At 44.8% G+C, this 16031-nt stretch overlaps 1 long non-coding RNA gene across 1 annotated transcript in view; it reads right to left on the bottom strand.

Annotated features, from left to right (window-relative positions):
* LOC112910732 (uncharacterized) overlaps nucleotides 1-16031 on the bottom strand; it is a 550603-nt gene that overhangs the window by 288664 nt on the left and 245908 nt on the right. The window lies entirely within an intron of this gene.

Below are 16031 nucleotides of genomic sequence, written 5' to 3'. Positions count from 1 at the left end.
GCCACCCAGGGATCCCCAAGAAATTTTTTTTTATTTATGTCTTATCCTAGTCTAGAAACTAGTAGGTCCCCTACTTCCCCACTGCGTTTCCCCTCAGCCAGATGTGTCTGACCCAGAGGCAGTTTGGGTTCTTTGGCACAGGACGCAGCCCGGGCCACCCTCTGCTGGAACAGGTACACTGTTAGCACCCCCAAAACTGAGTGCAGCTCCAGGTATCTCGTGGGGGCATTGCTCTAGTCGGCCAGAAGGACACACAAGAATGTCACGGCACCACACTCAGGCCAACATAACGTGCAGAGAGCACAAAACAAATGCCAGCCTGAGAGCGGCTGAGCCCTGTGGCTGGATCCCAGTACCCGCTTCAGAGCCCCGCAGCCTCACGTGCTGTTTCCACCACAAACTGCAACAGGGGCCTCGTGCTGGGAAAGGGAGAAAAGACTTGGGGTTTCGGTTCTGCCTGGATGCTGTTCTGTATCCCAAGGGTCCCAACGGAAAATCAGTAAGGAGAGATCATCTATCGACAGGTTAACGGTGACCCTCTGATTTCTTGGAGGGGGGAAAAATTCCATCACAGAGCCTCTCCTGCCCTGGAACTAACCTAACTTCTTAAAAGACTTAGGCAATCACAGTTGGACACTCCCTCTTAGGATCTGCCCCCCCCCCCCCCCCCAAATCCCATCTCTCCTGAACAGCAGGTGCCTGGCCTCAACACTGAACCATGACGGCTCTATCTAGAGGTGTGGAGTCTTGGGACGTTTCCTGGCACTTGTGAGGTTTGTAACAGGCAGGTCACCAAAGCCACTTCTCGGCTGGCCTGGCTTTCCCTACACTGCTGTGCACCCCGAGCAAGAGGTCAAGGAATATCCCATTCCTGTGTATTAGTGGCTACTCCTTCGACCTCTTGCTCTTGAGTTACAAGGGGTTGGGAAGCGTATCTCTTAGGGGTGGTCTGCTGGTTCTCTACCTTTGTCTCAGTTTAAAATGACCCTCAGCAGATTCATGAACTTCCAAAAATGCATGTGCACCGCTGGGGGCCAGAAAAAAAAATCAACGTGCCCGTAGACCACACGCTCTCCCTGCAAATCTTCGCATCCCTCAACTTTTGAATTTTCCAGGCTTCGACTAACCTGTTCTATTTTCCTAGCAGTACAATTTCCTTCTTTCCTCATTTTTCTATCACATAAAGGTAAGTCTCTGAGTGCTCTGGTTCCTCTGTTTTTCTCCTCCTCCTTCTCAGCGGGCCAAGTGAAGCCTAGAGAAATTATAACCTACTTTCTAAGTTGATTCTCTTTCTTCTAACCCTGTGGAGCTAACCCCGTTTGCTGGATCACCGTGCTCTCCTTCCCTGTTCTTTGCTCCCTGCCCAAGCACACTTCCTTCGAGATTATTTCTTGTGCTGCCCCCGGCCTGAGAGGGATGAACTCGGTCAGTTCCAGGCCTGCCGAAAGTAAAGGCAGCCCAGCACCCAGAAGATCTCTCCCCGGCTGTTTATAGGAAATCCAGGCCTAATTTCAGTCATGTTGGCCTCTCCGGCTGAAACTCTGTCTTCTGTCCTAAATCCCTCTGCTCCACCGATGTCCTAGCCACGCTCCCCTCACAGCATACACCATACCTGTTGGCACAAGTTGTTGTGTTACCTTGAAAACTAAATAAATATGTTGTATTGTGATTCCCTTAGCAGTCTGAGCAGATACCACATAACCACCCTCACCCTATGCTGTCCCAGGTTTTAGGGGGGCTCCCGTTTGCTCTTACGATTGACCCACCCCATTGCCATGCTGCTAAGAAGTCTCTCAACAATGCTGCTCTGGGAAACATTCTGGTCCACACAGAACGTACTGCTTAACGTGGCTAAAATTTTAGGGGAGAAATGCAACCTCTGATGGGGCAACTACCAAACTACCCTTTCGTTTTTAGTTCTTCCTTTAAAAGCACTTAGATCTGGATGCGTGCTTCTCCCGTTCACATCTCTGTTCTCTGAGTCAGTCCTAAGCCTCCGGGTTAAGAAAATGCCCTTCCTGCTCTTCTTCTATATCAATGGGTGCATCTTCCTACAGTTTCTCCCTCACTTTTCTACTGCTCCTCTCTGACTTAACCATAAAAACTTGTTTTCTTAAGAACTAATTCTACTCCAACATAGCTGACCAAACTCCATTCCTAAAAGCCGTCTGTTCCAGACATAGGAGGTTTGAATGCTTTCTCCATTTCATATGCTTTCCTGTCTCCACCCACCAAGATGACACACTGCTGATAGAGGAAATCTTACTCCTTTTCATCTGTTCATTAATTTAAAATGCACCATTTATCTGTAATTGATCTCAGCACTGGTCTCAGAAACCTACACCTGCTCTCAGGGCTTATGAAGGGAACAATCTAGAACCAACTTGAGAACCTGTAGATAGGAATCCACAGCCTCTGGAAACTGAAAGAGGCCAAGGCTTTCCCTGGATGAAATACAAAATGAAACAGAGACAGAATTTGGGAGAGGTGACCTAGCACTCTCTGTCAAAGCCCTAACAATCTAAAGGCCAAACAGCACACGCTAATGTTCTGGATGCTCAATTCAACTGTGTTTTGTAACTTGAGGTCCAAGTAATACAACGTCAGCCTGTCACTGCCGTGTCCTGCACTGCAACCTTCTAGGTCAAAGCTTGGCACATGAGCTCACGTGAGCAAGTACTCAGATGCTCCAGAGGGTAGACTTCTTTCTAAGTGGCACAAGGAGTACATGGAGATGCTCGATGCCCAAATCCTACTCCTGGCCCTTCTTGTTCTCTTCCTGTCTAGAAAGCCCGAGAACAGAAGTATCAAATGATAAACATAAACTGGAGCTCCTACTTGTTGATCTGGGCTACTTTAGTCTAACCCCACATAAGTGACACAGCTGTGCCCTGAGGCAGGTCTTACATAGGTGGTCTTGGACTGAAAAGCTAGAGAGGGGCCTCCCACAATGAGAATAAAGGCAGTGCAAATGAATTTAATTCATTTAAAAAAGAAAAAAAAAAAAGCAAAGAATAACTCACTGACTCCTTAACCTGGAAGACACTGGGACAACATTGAATGCAGAGCTTAGGGGTCATCGTAGGGGCCACCAGGATGATCTGAACCCCTTATCCCCTTCCCTATCCCAAGCCCGGAAGAGCTAGCGCCTCCTCAGAAAGGCTGGACCTCCTGGAGGGTCATCACTTAGGCCACAGGAATGAAGAACAGCCACAGTGGGTACAGTGCTCCCCCTCCTCAAGCATAAGCCCAAGCCCATCTCTAAGCCAGGATCTGGTTTTAGAGCTGAACCTCTGCCCCCACAGCCCACAGAGTCCTCCAGCCCTGAGCAGAGCCACAAACCAAAGGGCAGCAGCCCCAACCTCTGCCTCTCTCCTTCTCTATTGAATGAGATTATTTTATTTAAAAACTCAACAGAAAAACAAAACTTACTATTTCCTGAGACTGCCAGGGAAAGGAGTGGTCCTCCAAGTGGGATTCCTGCTTAGGCAGCATCAGCATCACCTGGAAATCTGCCAGAAGCTCAAGTTTATGGGCCCCAACCCAGACCCACCGAACCAGAAATTCCAGAGGGGGGGTGGGGACGGGTGGGCAAGAGTCTTTAGTTTCATATGCCCTCCAGGTAGCTCTGCTGCACACCAAAATCTGAGAACCACTGGACTAAATGGGGTCATAACTGCCCTAATCAGGCTAGCTACTTCTCCACAAAGGAGAAAGGGCAAGCCCTCCAGAAAGGGCAAGCAGGCAGAGAAAGAAGCTCCCTCCAAGCCTTTCTCTTCAGGGAGAGGGAGAAGCTTATACTGTATAGATGATATCAGAAATTCCCTTTCCTCTTCAGTGATTTTGCAGCAATATAAATTGACGAGAAATAGTCACTAAGAACTAATTCTGAATTACTGAACTGGTCTTCTCACTGCTGCCTGGATTTCCCACTGCCACGAGAGTTAAAAACCAAGCCTCATGCTCTACTTTGCTCCAAGATGGTGGCCTGTTACCTAATTCCTGGGGAGTTAAGCCCCAACTACTGGGCACCGAAAACAAGGCCAGTCACAAACTTGCCTCAAACCATCTTTGCAGCCCATACTAAGTTCTATACATCAAATGCAGTAAGCAGCTTCGAATAAAGCAACGGAATTCAGAATTTGCCTCCTGTACAGCAGTCCCCTGGATTGGGAGCCCCCAGGAAGCAGGTGAGCCATGTCACATCCCCAGGATATCCAGCGGCCCCGAAACAGGGCCTGTACATTTGCATTTTGTCCAGGGTCTCCAGTGAGTCCGCTACCGGTGGCTGCAGATCACCCGAGAAACTGCCCACGTGTTGGAGAGCCTGTGCTCCCTGGCAGGTGCCCCAACTTGAAGCAGGTGCCTACTAACCCCTGAGTGGTGCTACCATGATGGCTCCACTTTATAAACTCCTCTAACCTCCCTGATCCAAACCATTCTAATATCTCACAGTAGGCAAACAGTATTTATTTTGCTTATTTATTTATTTATTTATTTATTTATTTATTTATTTATTTATTTATATGAGATTTTATTTATTTACTTGATAGAGAGAGACAACATAAGCAGGGGGAGCGACAGAGGGAGAAGATGCAGGCCTCGATCGCAGGACCCTGAGATCATGACCTGAGCTGAAGGCAGACGCTTAATTGGCTGAGTCACCCAGGTGCCCCTGTTTTGCGGAATGACTAGGTTCCACATCATTTTGACTGAGATGTCTAGTACTTAAATACCTGAAAGCTTGAAAGGCAGGGACACCAGAACCACCATAGCGCTGGACGTAAGGAACAGTCGGTAGGTTTCCAGATGCGTCAGTAGGTCTGCTCTCATTAATGTCTTCATTCAGGCTCCTTTCCCAAGGAGGGTTTCCACATCTAACTTTAGATGTTGAAGGTTTCTGTGCCAAAGCTCAGCCGAGATCACTTGTTCCCTTAATTTTGCCATTAACTTTTTTTTCTTCTTCTCTGCAACGTCTCAGAACAAATAGATTCTGTTTGCATGAATAATGCACCATGTTCCCAGGTACAAAGGAGAAGTCCAAGTCTGTACAGCTGCAAAAGGAAGCTTAACCAAGATCCATTTCCAGTGCTTTGCCTGCATCAAAAGACTTAGAGCCCATTGGGGATTTTTTTTTTTTTTTAGTTCATCTTTTGAAATGCTCTCCTTTCCACTCCCTGCATTTTAAATTCCACTTCATCAAACCTAGCATACACTTTTTGGTAATGGACTGGGAGTCTGAAGCTTGGATTCTCATGCTAGGTTTGCTACCAGCTGCTGCATGACTTTGGGTAAGACATTCAACCCCTCCAAGACTCAGTTTTCCTAGCAGCAAAATGGGCCATGTGATGAGAGAATTGGGTGGCTCTCTAAGTGCCTTTGCTCTAAATAGTGGAGAAGGGATCTAAGAAGTGCCACATCCACCTCCAGATCGCCTGAGACATGCTCTCATAATGAGGCTGGGCTGACTCCGAGATATTTCACTACTTTGACAACACTTTCAGGCGGAGATAGTCACCGATGAACAATTTAATCATTAAGGGAGAGAAGTGTCATAGAGTCAGCTGTTTAATAGCCTGAGCAAAGATCTTTAAGAATTGCCATTTCACACGTTGTGGGGGTGTGGGAGAGCACACAGTCCTCTGTTTGTCTCCTCCTCCTTTCGAGAGTGGAGATCGAGGCTTCTCCCAGAAACTATGTTAGGCTTGGATGAAAGTGTAGTCATGAATTTAAACACCCCAGAGTCAGTGGCCGCTGACCAAGTGTATGAATATTTGACTCTCTGTTTCTTTTTTTTTTTTTTTTTTTTTGACTCTCTGTTTCTGCTGTTAATGGCAGATTGGAAGACTGTGTGGAAACGGTTTCATTTTACTTTACCAGGCTCAACTAATGTAGGTAATTAAGATTCACTGCCTAATTAACTGCAAATGGCTATACAGAGAGTAACATAATTCTGTTACTCTCTAAATATCAAGGTTTATCCATATAGTAAAAACAAAATTATATATAATCGAAGGCCTCGCTATTTGTTCATGTTATCTCATTAATGATGCGCCATCCTTTTAGGATTACACAATATCCATGCAGTGCCCTCTGTTTACAGAGAGCGGACAAGAGGGTCCCAGAGTTTAATGACTGCGGCAGGTCCCACAGCTAGTTGGTGACAAAGACAGGTCTCGAAGAAGCTCTCATGGTAGATTAGTGCTCTTTCAAATTAGTCATTGAAAGGATTCATTTGTATTAAGAGAAATTATTTCTATTTCATCGTTCCTGGCTTATTAAGCAATTTGGGATCACGGGCATTTCTGACACTGGGCAGTGGGGGGTGAGGATGACAAAGAAGGAGATTTCTTGTTTTTCAGATTTATTCAAATGCAATTTATTTATGTCTCACAATCTGCCAACAGATCAAGCTAAGCCCCAACCTTGTCCCTCATGAAAAGATGATATAAAGGCACACTTGAGAAATAAATTAAGTCAAGAAATGTATCGCCCAGGGAGTACTGGGCTCTGAACAATCTGTAACAGGACAAGGCACCATAAGTATTGTCCCTTCTGTAATGCTGAGGGATGCCTGGCTGGCTCCAGAGTGAAGATCCAGGGCCCAGGGCTGTGTGCAGAGGAGCTGCCCAGAGACACCGGGCGTGCAAAGGGGGAAGGAATCAAGCATGAGCTGTGTCCTAGGGCTGCCCAGCACCAAGCCAGAGACACCTACTTCAGCCATGAACCCTGGTGTGTGCAGGGTGTGCTCTAGCCAGTAGGAGAAGACAAAGTCCAAAGGCAGGAAGCCAAGCCGATCCTCAGGAATGTGAGTGAGAAAATCAAGTTCATCACTGGGCCCATGAATAGAATATACAACCTCCTGGCCTTCGGGTTTGCCACATGAATGAATGGATAGAGGGATGACGGCAGATTACCTGTGAGAATTGTGTTCCTTTTTTTCTTTTTCTTTTTCACGAGCATACGAACGGGAATCACTGCGCAACCCGTGGGGTGACCTACCCAGAAGGGTGATCGTTAAACTCATCCTCCTGAGAAAGAATACCTGATGGGATGCTTTGTGCATTGACATTTTAGAAAGAAAAGCTCATCCCCAGGAAGGGAAAAGATCGAGGTTCCTGAAATACAGACGCCTGAACAGGTCTTAGCTCTAACATTTGGAAGGCAGCTACGTTTGGAAACTCCAAGTTACCTGGTAGTGCTAAAAGTGTTGGTGCTCTGACCTGATAGCACGACAGATGGGTGTGCAATAGCACTCTAGCCTGGGCCAGCCTTCGGCACCTTCCTCGCAGCACAAGCCTTCTATGGCAGACACCTGCTCACCCCCCCTGCACACTACCCAGCAGCCCTAACGTCCCATGGGAAGAAATGGCAGCATCACCACTGGCCTGCCTCAACCAAATCTCCACTGAGTGACCTTTAAATCAAATGTCCCCGCCAGTTTGGCTGTCACTTCCCCTCTAAGTGCAACACCGGGGAACAGGTAGCCCCAAACTGAAGACTCGTTGTTGTAGGAAACAGGGATGTGCTGGTCTGCAGCCACTATAGCAGAAGACCTGGGCCAGTTACTGTGCCTGGATGCACCTCGCCAAGGTCACCTCCTGGGCAGCCGCCAGTGCTTCTTTGCCAAGGGGAAATGAATCCCCTACTGCCCCTCCCCTCTCCTCAAGACCCAGTAGAGGGAGGAGAAAGACACTACTAATTGTCAGAGCTTTAACTCATTACTGATGCAAGGTGGTTTGGGGGGTGGGGGTGGGGACATTGAACATTTGTATTCTAGAGATAGAAGGGGCCCAGCAAGTGTGCTTCATTACCACGTAGGGGACATACCTGTTACAGAACGAACAAATTAATTAATGGATGAATGGTTTAATTATGTTTATAGGAGATTTGTCCTGCTTTAAAGGCACTCTCAGGACACACTGACCTTTAACCACTCCTCTTTCCACAAGAAGTAACTTTAGCCCTCCTGGCTACTGTCAGCCTTAGCTACAACCTCAGAAGAGTTTGATCAGCCACCAGCTGATTTGATCTGAGCCATCCTCTAGGGAGGCAGAAGGCCAGGCCTGCAGCCCACTGTCCCTACAAGAGGCTCTCACAAGCTCGTCCTGCATTACCAGAGCCGGGACTCAGTGCTGGAAGTTGACTTTGGCGACCATTTGGAAAGAGCATGTTGAATGGAGAACACATCCCGGTGAGCCAGCAGGAGACCCAGGCTCCAGAGCACAACCCCATTTACTACTCAACAGGAAAGTGGAAGACACTTGTCTTTTGAGTCTTCATTCTCAAAACGTAGCCTAGTGTAGGAGCTCAGCAAGGCAGAGAGGAGGGAAGAGAGAGCCAAGGATGGAGGGAAAGGCCTCCCTCACAAACTCACCATGGTAACCTCCAGGGAGAAGCAATGAAAATGCTTTGTGAACCACACACTACCGCATAGGTTTAAGAGTTCTGTAGAATGAGAGTTAGCTCCTAAGTGGCCCAATTTGAAGTTCAGTAAAAGAATCTGACAGTCTCTTCTGGAAGGATCTGCATGGGATTTTCCTGTATGGAAGAAGACCCAGCTTAAACAGCCCACCCCCTGGGTCACAGTCCCCCTTCCTTGGAACATGAGGGCATGATTTCTTTGGTTTTATTAAGAAGTAAACATCCTGGTTGCACAGCATGTTCACAGGTCCCCTGTTCACACTGTGTCAGGAGTATCTAAGTTGGTGGCACAGGTATGAGATCCAAGATGGGACTGTGCCTGGCTGGGAGGGAAGGGAGGTGTGTGCTGGCAGTGGGGTACCCCAGGAGGCCAGGGGTAGTCATATCTTCGGTTAGTCTTTAAAGAGAAACATAGGGGGATCCCTGGGTGGCACAGCGGTTTGGCGCCTGCCTTTGGCCCAGGGCGCGATCCTGGAGACCCTGGATCGAGTCCCACGTCAGGCTCCCGGTGCATGGAGCCTGCTTCTCCCTCTGCCTGTGTCTCTGCCTCTCTCTCTCTCTCTCTCTCTCTCTCTCTCTCTCTCTCTCTGTGACTATCATAAATAAATAAGAATTTTAAAAAATATATTATAAAAAAAAATAAAGAGAAACATATCCTTAAGTGTTTGTTAGGCTTTAGGCTTTGTTTCTTTTGACTCTAGACCTAGACAGGTGACTTAGCTTCTTCAGGGACATGGGGATGATTACAGCACCTAACTTGCTTGCCAGTTTCTTGATAAGGTCCTGAGAATGGTAACAGCCACGTGCCAATTGTTTGAGCTCATGACTCCTTCCAGGGGTGCCCGGGTCAAACACCTGAATCAAAATCAGATGCTTGTCATGGAACAGGTGTGGGGCAAGTGAGAGGTATGTTTACAAGCACTGTCTCATTTAATCATATATGCTTCAATCTTTACAACAACATGGCAAGGAAGGAGTATTTTCCTTATAAAAGAGAGGAAAACTGAAGTCATAGCTGGTATTCAGGATGACACAATTGATAAGTCTCCAGGCTGGGGTCGACCCAGACCTGCTGCTTGAGCTATGTTTGCTATCATGGATATATCCCATACCAGGAGGATCTACGCAGACAAAGCAGTGGTTTTCCAAGGGGGTCAGAGCTCAACTCCAACAGCATTGGGAAACAAAATGCTCGGTAGATGGACCTAGAACAGGCTGCCATAACCACAGAGGTATATAAAAAGGCTTCCGCCTTGGCCGCAAGTATATAAGCTACAGGCAGGGAGTTCTTAGGCAAAGGAATTTAAAATGCTGCTCCTAATCTTTGATGAAAGCTCAAAGCTCAAAGAGCCTCTATTTAAAAATGCCCTTCAGGTTTTGCCCAACTGAGTGGGGGAAAATATCCAATTCAAAATTTTGGAAATATCTGGGGATGTCAGAATCTAGTATTTTTGCTGAAAACCAAGTAATGAGGGACCAGGTCTCTAAGGAAGGTTTGGTGAAGTCTAAGAAGGCCAGGCTCACAGGAGCGGTGCCCAGGGAGGATACTCTCCTCTCCCTGGAGGGATGGCCAGACACAGCCTTGGGGAGTTTGGGAAAGGGGAAGTGCCCTGCAGCAGGGACTCATCCCTAACTCTTACTTTCTTCTCCACGCACTTGTCTAAGTGAAGCTCTCCACTGCCCTGAAGGGGGAAGAGGCTTTCTTTCCACATTATATAGACTTGCTTGACTCGTGAAGAGCTGACGCAGGGAATACCATTCTCCTGCCTGCCAACACTGCTGGATAAGCTCAAATTATTATAGGCTTTAATTTCATTTAATAGGAGGAAGATTACTGCCAAAAATGTATATGAAAGTGCTTTGTAACAAACAAAAGTAAAGCATTATAGAAATGTGTGAGGAATGATAGTGATCATGGTCATAGAGATACATGTTATGCAGCAAAGGAAAACAGAACCTAGGGGCACTTGGGTGGCTCAGTGGTTGAGCCTTTGGCTCAGGTTGTGATCCCAGGATCCTTGTATCCAGTCCCATACCAGGCTCCTTGCAGGGAGCCTGCTTCCCCCTCTGCCTCCCTGTGTGTGTCTCTCATGAATAAATTAAAAAAAATTAAAGAAGTCTTTGAAAAAAAAACCAAAACCTAAATTTTAACAACGGAAAAACAGTTAAATAAACTATGGCTTATCTATACGATAGAAGGCTGGATGGCCACTAGAAGTCATTTTATGAAAAACTTTTGATGGTGAAAGAAAATGCGATTACTGCTATGTGAAAATCATTGTATGCCTGCAGGTAAGCTAGATGGATGGATGGATGGATGGACAGGTGGAGAGATGGAGACAGACAGGGAGGGGGAAAAAAAATTGTTGCAATATATAAATAGGATTTATCTCCGAGTGCCTATATCATGCTTGAATTTTATTTTCCCTTTCATTTTTATTTCTTTAGTTTCTACCCTGCCTTGTTCTAAAAACAATTTAAAGTTGTTTACAACACACATACAAGATAAAATTAAATTGGGAAAAACGTAAGCAAGTGAGGAATAAATATGAGAAAGATAAGGTATAGCCAGCAGAAGGGCTGGTATGTAGAACGCCTTCCGTGAAGCCCCACACGTTAGATACAGATCGACAGCAAATTCACCCCTCAGCTTTCTGAGCACCAACATGGGAGAGAGACATAAGTAGACCATGTGACCCATGGGCAGGGGTCGAAGCACTAGCAGAAAAATAAAGCACAATGGTTCTGTTTAAGAAAACAGGAAAGACAGCTCTTCCCATGGTTCTCTGCTCAAAGGGACACCAATGTGGAAGGTGGTGGTGAGTGGGCAATGTTTGGTGCCCGCAGTGACCCAGTGAGTCACCTACAGGTGTTCCCAGGAGCCTCTGTGTAAGCTGAGGACAGAGTGCCAGAGCCCAAGAAGGAGTAACAGCCACCTATAGGGATGGTTACTAGTCCCAGGCTCTGCACAAAGTAGCTGCCATGCTATCTCTCTCATCTGACAGTCACACACCCCTACAAGGTATCTTCAACCCTTCCAGATCAGAAACCGGGTTAGAGCATAACTCAAATTCAGTTAGCCGACAAAATGGCAGGGCTGGTTCTCTCACCACATGCCTGACTTGTTTCACCAGGTGGCTCTATTGCTTCCCAATCCCAGGAAAAAAAATCCAATGCTCCATACAGGCCAGTGGCACAAGGCCAAAATGTAGGTCAGAGAAAACAGCTGAGGAGGAGGAGGAGGAGGAAGAGGAGGAGGAGGAGGCCATTTTTCTCTTTCTACTTTTTAGTATTTCTGAGCTTTGGCCAAATATTATGTTTGCTTTTACATTATTCACCCTCTTGGATTCCCTGCTCCGTTCCCCAAGCCCATGCAGTTCACACTATTTTCAGTTGATTTTAAGAGTTCTTGAGGCAACTCCATGGAGCAGTGGCTCAGTTGGTTCAGCATTTGACTCCTGGTTTTGGCTCAGGTCATGATCTCGGGGATCATGAGTGGAGCCCCGTGCCGAGCTCCATGCTGAGCACAGAGTCTCCTTCAGATTTCCTGTCTCCCTCTGCCCCTGCCACTCCATGGTGTGATCACATGTGTGCATGCTTTCTTGTTCTCAAATAATTGATTTTTTAATAAATTTATTGGTGTTCAATTTGCCAACATATAGAATAACACCCAGTGCTCATCCTGTCAAGTGTCCACCTCAGTGCCCGTCACCCAGTCACCCCCACCCACCGCCCACCTCCCCTTCCACCACCCCTAGTTCGTTTCCCAGAGTTAGGAGTCTTTCATGTTCTGTCTCCCTTTCTGATATTTCCCACTTATTTTTTCTCCTTAATGATTTTTTTTTTAAAAAAAAAAGCTCCTGAGCACTTCTTTCTCCCCATGAGATAAGGGACCTCCCCAAGGATGCAGAACATGGTCTTGGTTTGTAAATAAGCTCACCCTTTTCCCGTAGCTTCTACAGTTCAAATGTAAAGCCCATCACTGAGCTATTTCTATGATGTAAGTTCCTGAAATGAACTTCAAGCCACTGTGAACCTATTCCTAAGCCTCTCGTATGTAGTCCCCGCCTGTCTCATCTTTTTCCTTGAGTCTCCATCATATCCCTTTGGTGGATGTTCTATTTGACCCAACATGCAGGGGAAGATATCGAGCCTTGGGAACTTTAAATAATATTAAACTGACCAAGACAGCATTTACTAGAACTGGTAATGTTGATTGGAAATAAGTGCCCTCACACACACATATTTAGAATATAAATAAGAATAACCTTCATTCTTAAAAAAAAAAAAAAAAACCTTTATTCTTGAAAACAATTTTACGAAGCACGCCAACAGTATTCTGAGCCTTTGACCTAGAAATTCCACTTGAGTAGGTTATTTTAAAGAGACAAGTATAAATGAGGGCAAAATTTAGCTACTAGGATGTTTCTTAGCATTGTTTATAGTAAGACTGGAAACTGAATGTGCCAAAATAAGATTGTTTAAAAAAAATGAGATCTATCCTGACAATGAAATAGCATGCATCCGTGTAAAAGCTGCATTGTATCATGAACTATATTTAGTTACTTCAAATTATTTTTGTTTCCAATGTATTTAAAACAAGAAAATTGGGTTGTAAAACAATTGTGTAACACGATCTCATTTCTTAAATAAACATTGCAATATGTATATGTAAGAAAAAATGTAGAAGGATATAAGGATGTACCCCAAAATGTTAATAGTAGTTATTCTAGGACTAAGGTATTACCAGGAGCTTTTAATTTCTTCTTTTTGAATATATCTATTTTTTAAAACTTATCTATCGTGAAGATGTATTGCTCTGTGAAAAAGAAAAAGGAATTTTAAAAAATAGCAAAAACATATCAGTCTCAGTTTTGCATTTCTGTCTGTATGGAAAAAAAGAGCCAAAATATGGATAAAAAGGCTGATAAGCCAGGTCAGAACATTCTTCCGTGTTTGTGCCATTGCCATGGGCAGGGCTAAAGATTTAAAACTCCTTCACATCAGGTGGGGGTTGATGGAAGACATCCAGGTAAGTATGGAGCTGTCCCTTGAGGCATGCCAAGCTAGGACTGTCCATAAAAGTAACCCAAACCTTTTTCTCTCTAGTGCTTTCAAGTTCAAATTTAAAGTCATGGCTACCCAGAGAGATGGAAGCCAACCTAATTTTTATAGTGTTTATTAAAACAAAAAAAAAGCCCCTTTCACCCATGCCTTCCCCATTTTTGATTTCACAAGAGCACACCTGCCCCACTGGTCCCAGCAGCAGCTTATTATAGCTTCCATGCAAGCAGAAAGCACTTGGTAATCAAAGATAATTCTGCTCCCACGTGAATAAATGCAGTTCGGACTTGTCTATCACTAAAAGGTCTCAAAAGACTAGAAGACATAAATGGATATAAATTTAGTTCTAAACTGTTTTTAAAATACGTTCTAGCACATTTAATGGCAGAGCGAGCTAACGTATGTCGGTGCTGCTTTTTCTTGAAAGCTGCTTCCATGTGTGACTGAATAAAAAGATGGATGCTGGCCTTTCATTTAAAATAACATTCAATAAAGTGAATGTTTTCATTTGGCCCTTTCCCTATTTGGGGAAACTTTCATTCTCTAACAAAAATTTATTGAATATCTACTAGAAAACACAAATATGAACCTGTTCTGCTGCTGGGGCTTTCACATAAGTAGAAAGCCACGACAAGTTCCTTTGCCCTGTTTCAGCTAGACAAGCTACCAAGTAAATGCTGAGCTTCCATGTAAAATGTCAAGGAGTTGCAAGGCTTAAAATGTTAGAAAAGCCACAGTCCAAAATGCAGTAGGGATCCGAGGCCCCTCATGCCTCAGCCTCAGCTTTCTTCTCTCCATAATTCCTGCTGCTTACTTGAGTGATGTTCACATCCCAATACACACCTTGCTCTGCTTTCATGCCTCCTTCTTTCATTTCAGCCCTATCTACTGGAACCACCTTCTATCTTTGACTGCCTGGGAAGCGCTGACTCACCTGTTCAGACATCTCCCACTTTGCGAAGCATTCATTGAGCATAGTGCTTTCCACCTTCACCAGTAAGGTTAGCACAATCCATTGTCTACACTACACAGAATCCTATTATAGAGAATCCTGTTATTACATGAGTCACACTCCAGCTGAATAATTTGTCACATGTACATCCTCTACCAGAAAGCAAGGTTTCTGAGAGCAATGTCTAGACTGTAATTTCTCTTTGATTCCAGAATTAGCACTGTGCTCTTCTCAAACATAAGGACTCCTAAAACTTGGTTGACCTGGATGAAGAGGTTATCAGATTACCAGATTGTAAGAAATAGTGGAGAAAAAGGGAAAGGTGAAGTAAGGGCGAGGAAGGGAAGATGGAAAGAGTAGGAGAACAATTCTGAAATGCTGAGGAGTGTGATGGTTTCTGGATCTTAGACTCTGATTGTTGTGGCCAAAATTTCCTTCTCATTACATCTGTTGTCTAACTGATGTCTAAAATAGATGAGCAAATAGAACAACAGTATGAAAATTGTGTTTCTAGGAGAAAGTGCAACACTGGGGAATCTGTAAGGCTAATATTGGGACAGCAAGTCACTCTTAAAAGTACAGTGAAAAGAGAAAATATTATTAGATATCTGAATATCTTTCATATATTTTTGTCACTAGGTTTCCAGAATACTCTATGACAGCATTGTTTTTGGTTTTATTTTTAGAGAGAGTTTGGGTGGGGGGAAGGAGAGGGAGAGGGAGAGAGAGAATCTTAAGCAAGCTTCACACTCATCACAGAGCATGACCTGAGCCTAAATCAAGACGCATAACCAGCTGAGCCACCCAGGCGCCCCTATGACAACATTTCTTTAAGCTTGTTCCATCAAATTAGTAATGGGAGAGAAAAAAAAAATCAAATGATTCCCTGCCCTCCCCCAAAAAATTTAGGAAGAATTAGGTTTAAAAAAAACAACAACAAAATCGCCTTTCTGCAATACTAACTAGGCTTTTAAAATTCTGTTACACATTTTGAGTGTCTAAGAGTAAATGCAGAATTTCCCTAACTCAGTGGACCAGAGAATCCCAAGGCATCCCCTGTGACTAGGTTCCTTCAAAGACATCTTAGAAAGTGAAGTCCTGCTCATTATGTATGTAGACATCATCCCTTCCCGGTGTATAAAGAAGGGCACTGATGCTGAAGATATGATATTTCCAGGGGCATATGGTGCATAAGAGTGAGGATTTCAAAGCCAAGTACCAGAGACATTTGCTCACTGGGATTCCTCATTGCCTTGAATATAATGCAACTTAGATCATGGAAATGTTTACTATGGCCTGAATCAAGTTTCATCCTTCAGGATAAGGTGTGGGACTTTTAAACCCCCAAGGCTTTATCTATAGAGTCCCTTACCTAGAGTGTATCTAGAATGTTCAAGTGGTCCTGAAACAGACTGGCCCAGAACCAAGTCCTCAGGTTGGATTGCAAGACTAGACAATTACCCACAGATGGAAAAGGACATGCCCATGTGCTGACATGACTTATTCCTCACATAAGAGCTCTTGTTAAAATGTACATTTTAATAGATTTAAATGGAAAAACATAATTTTCTAGAACCTAGATGTTAGCATA

Source organism: Vulpes vulpes, chromosome 8, assembly GCF_048418805.1.
Source record: "Vulpes vulpes isolate BD-2025 chromosome 8, VulVul3, whole genome shotgun sequence".
Taxonomy (NCBI): domain Eukaryota; kingdom Metazoa; phylum Chordata; class Mammalia; order Carnivora; family Canidae; genus Vulpes; species Vulpes vulpes.
The sequence above is the reverse complement of the archived record's forward strand: the minus strand, read 5'-3'. Positions and strand labels throughout refer to the sequence as shown.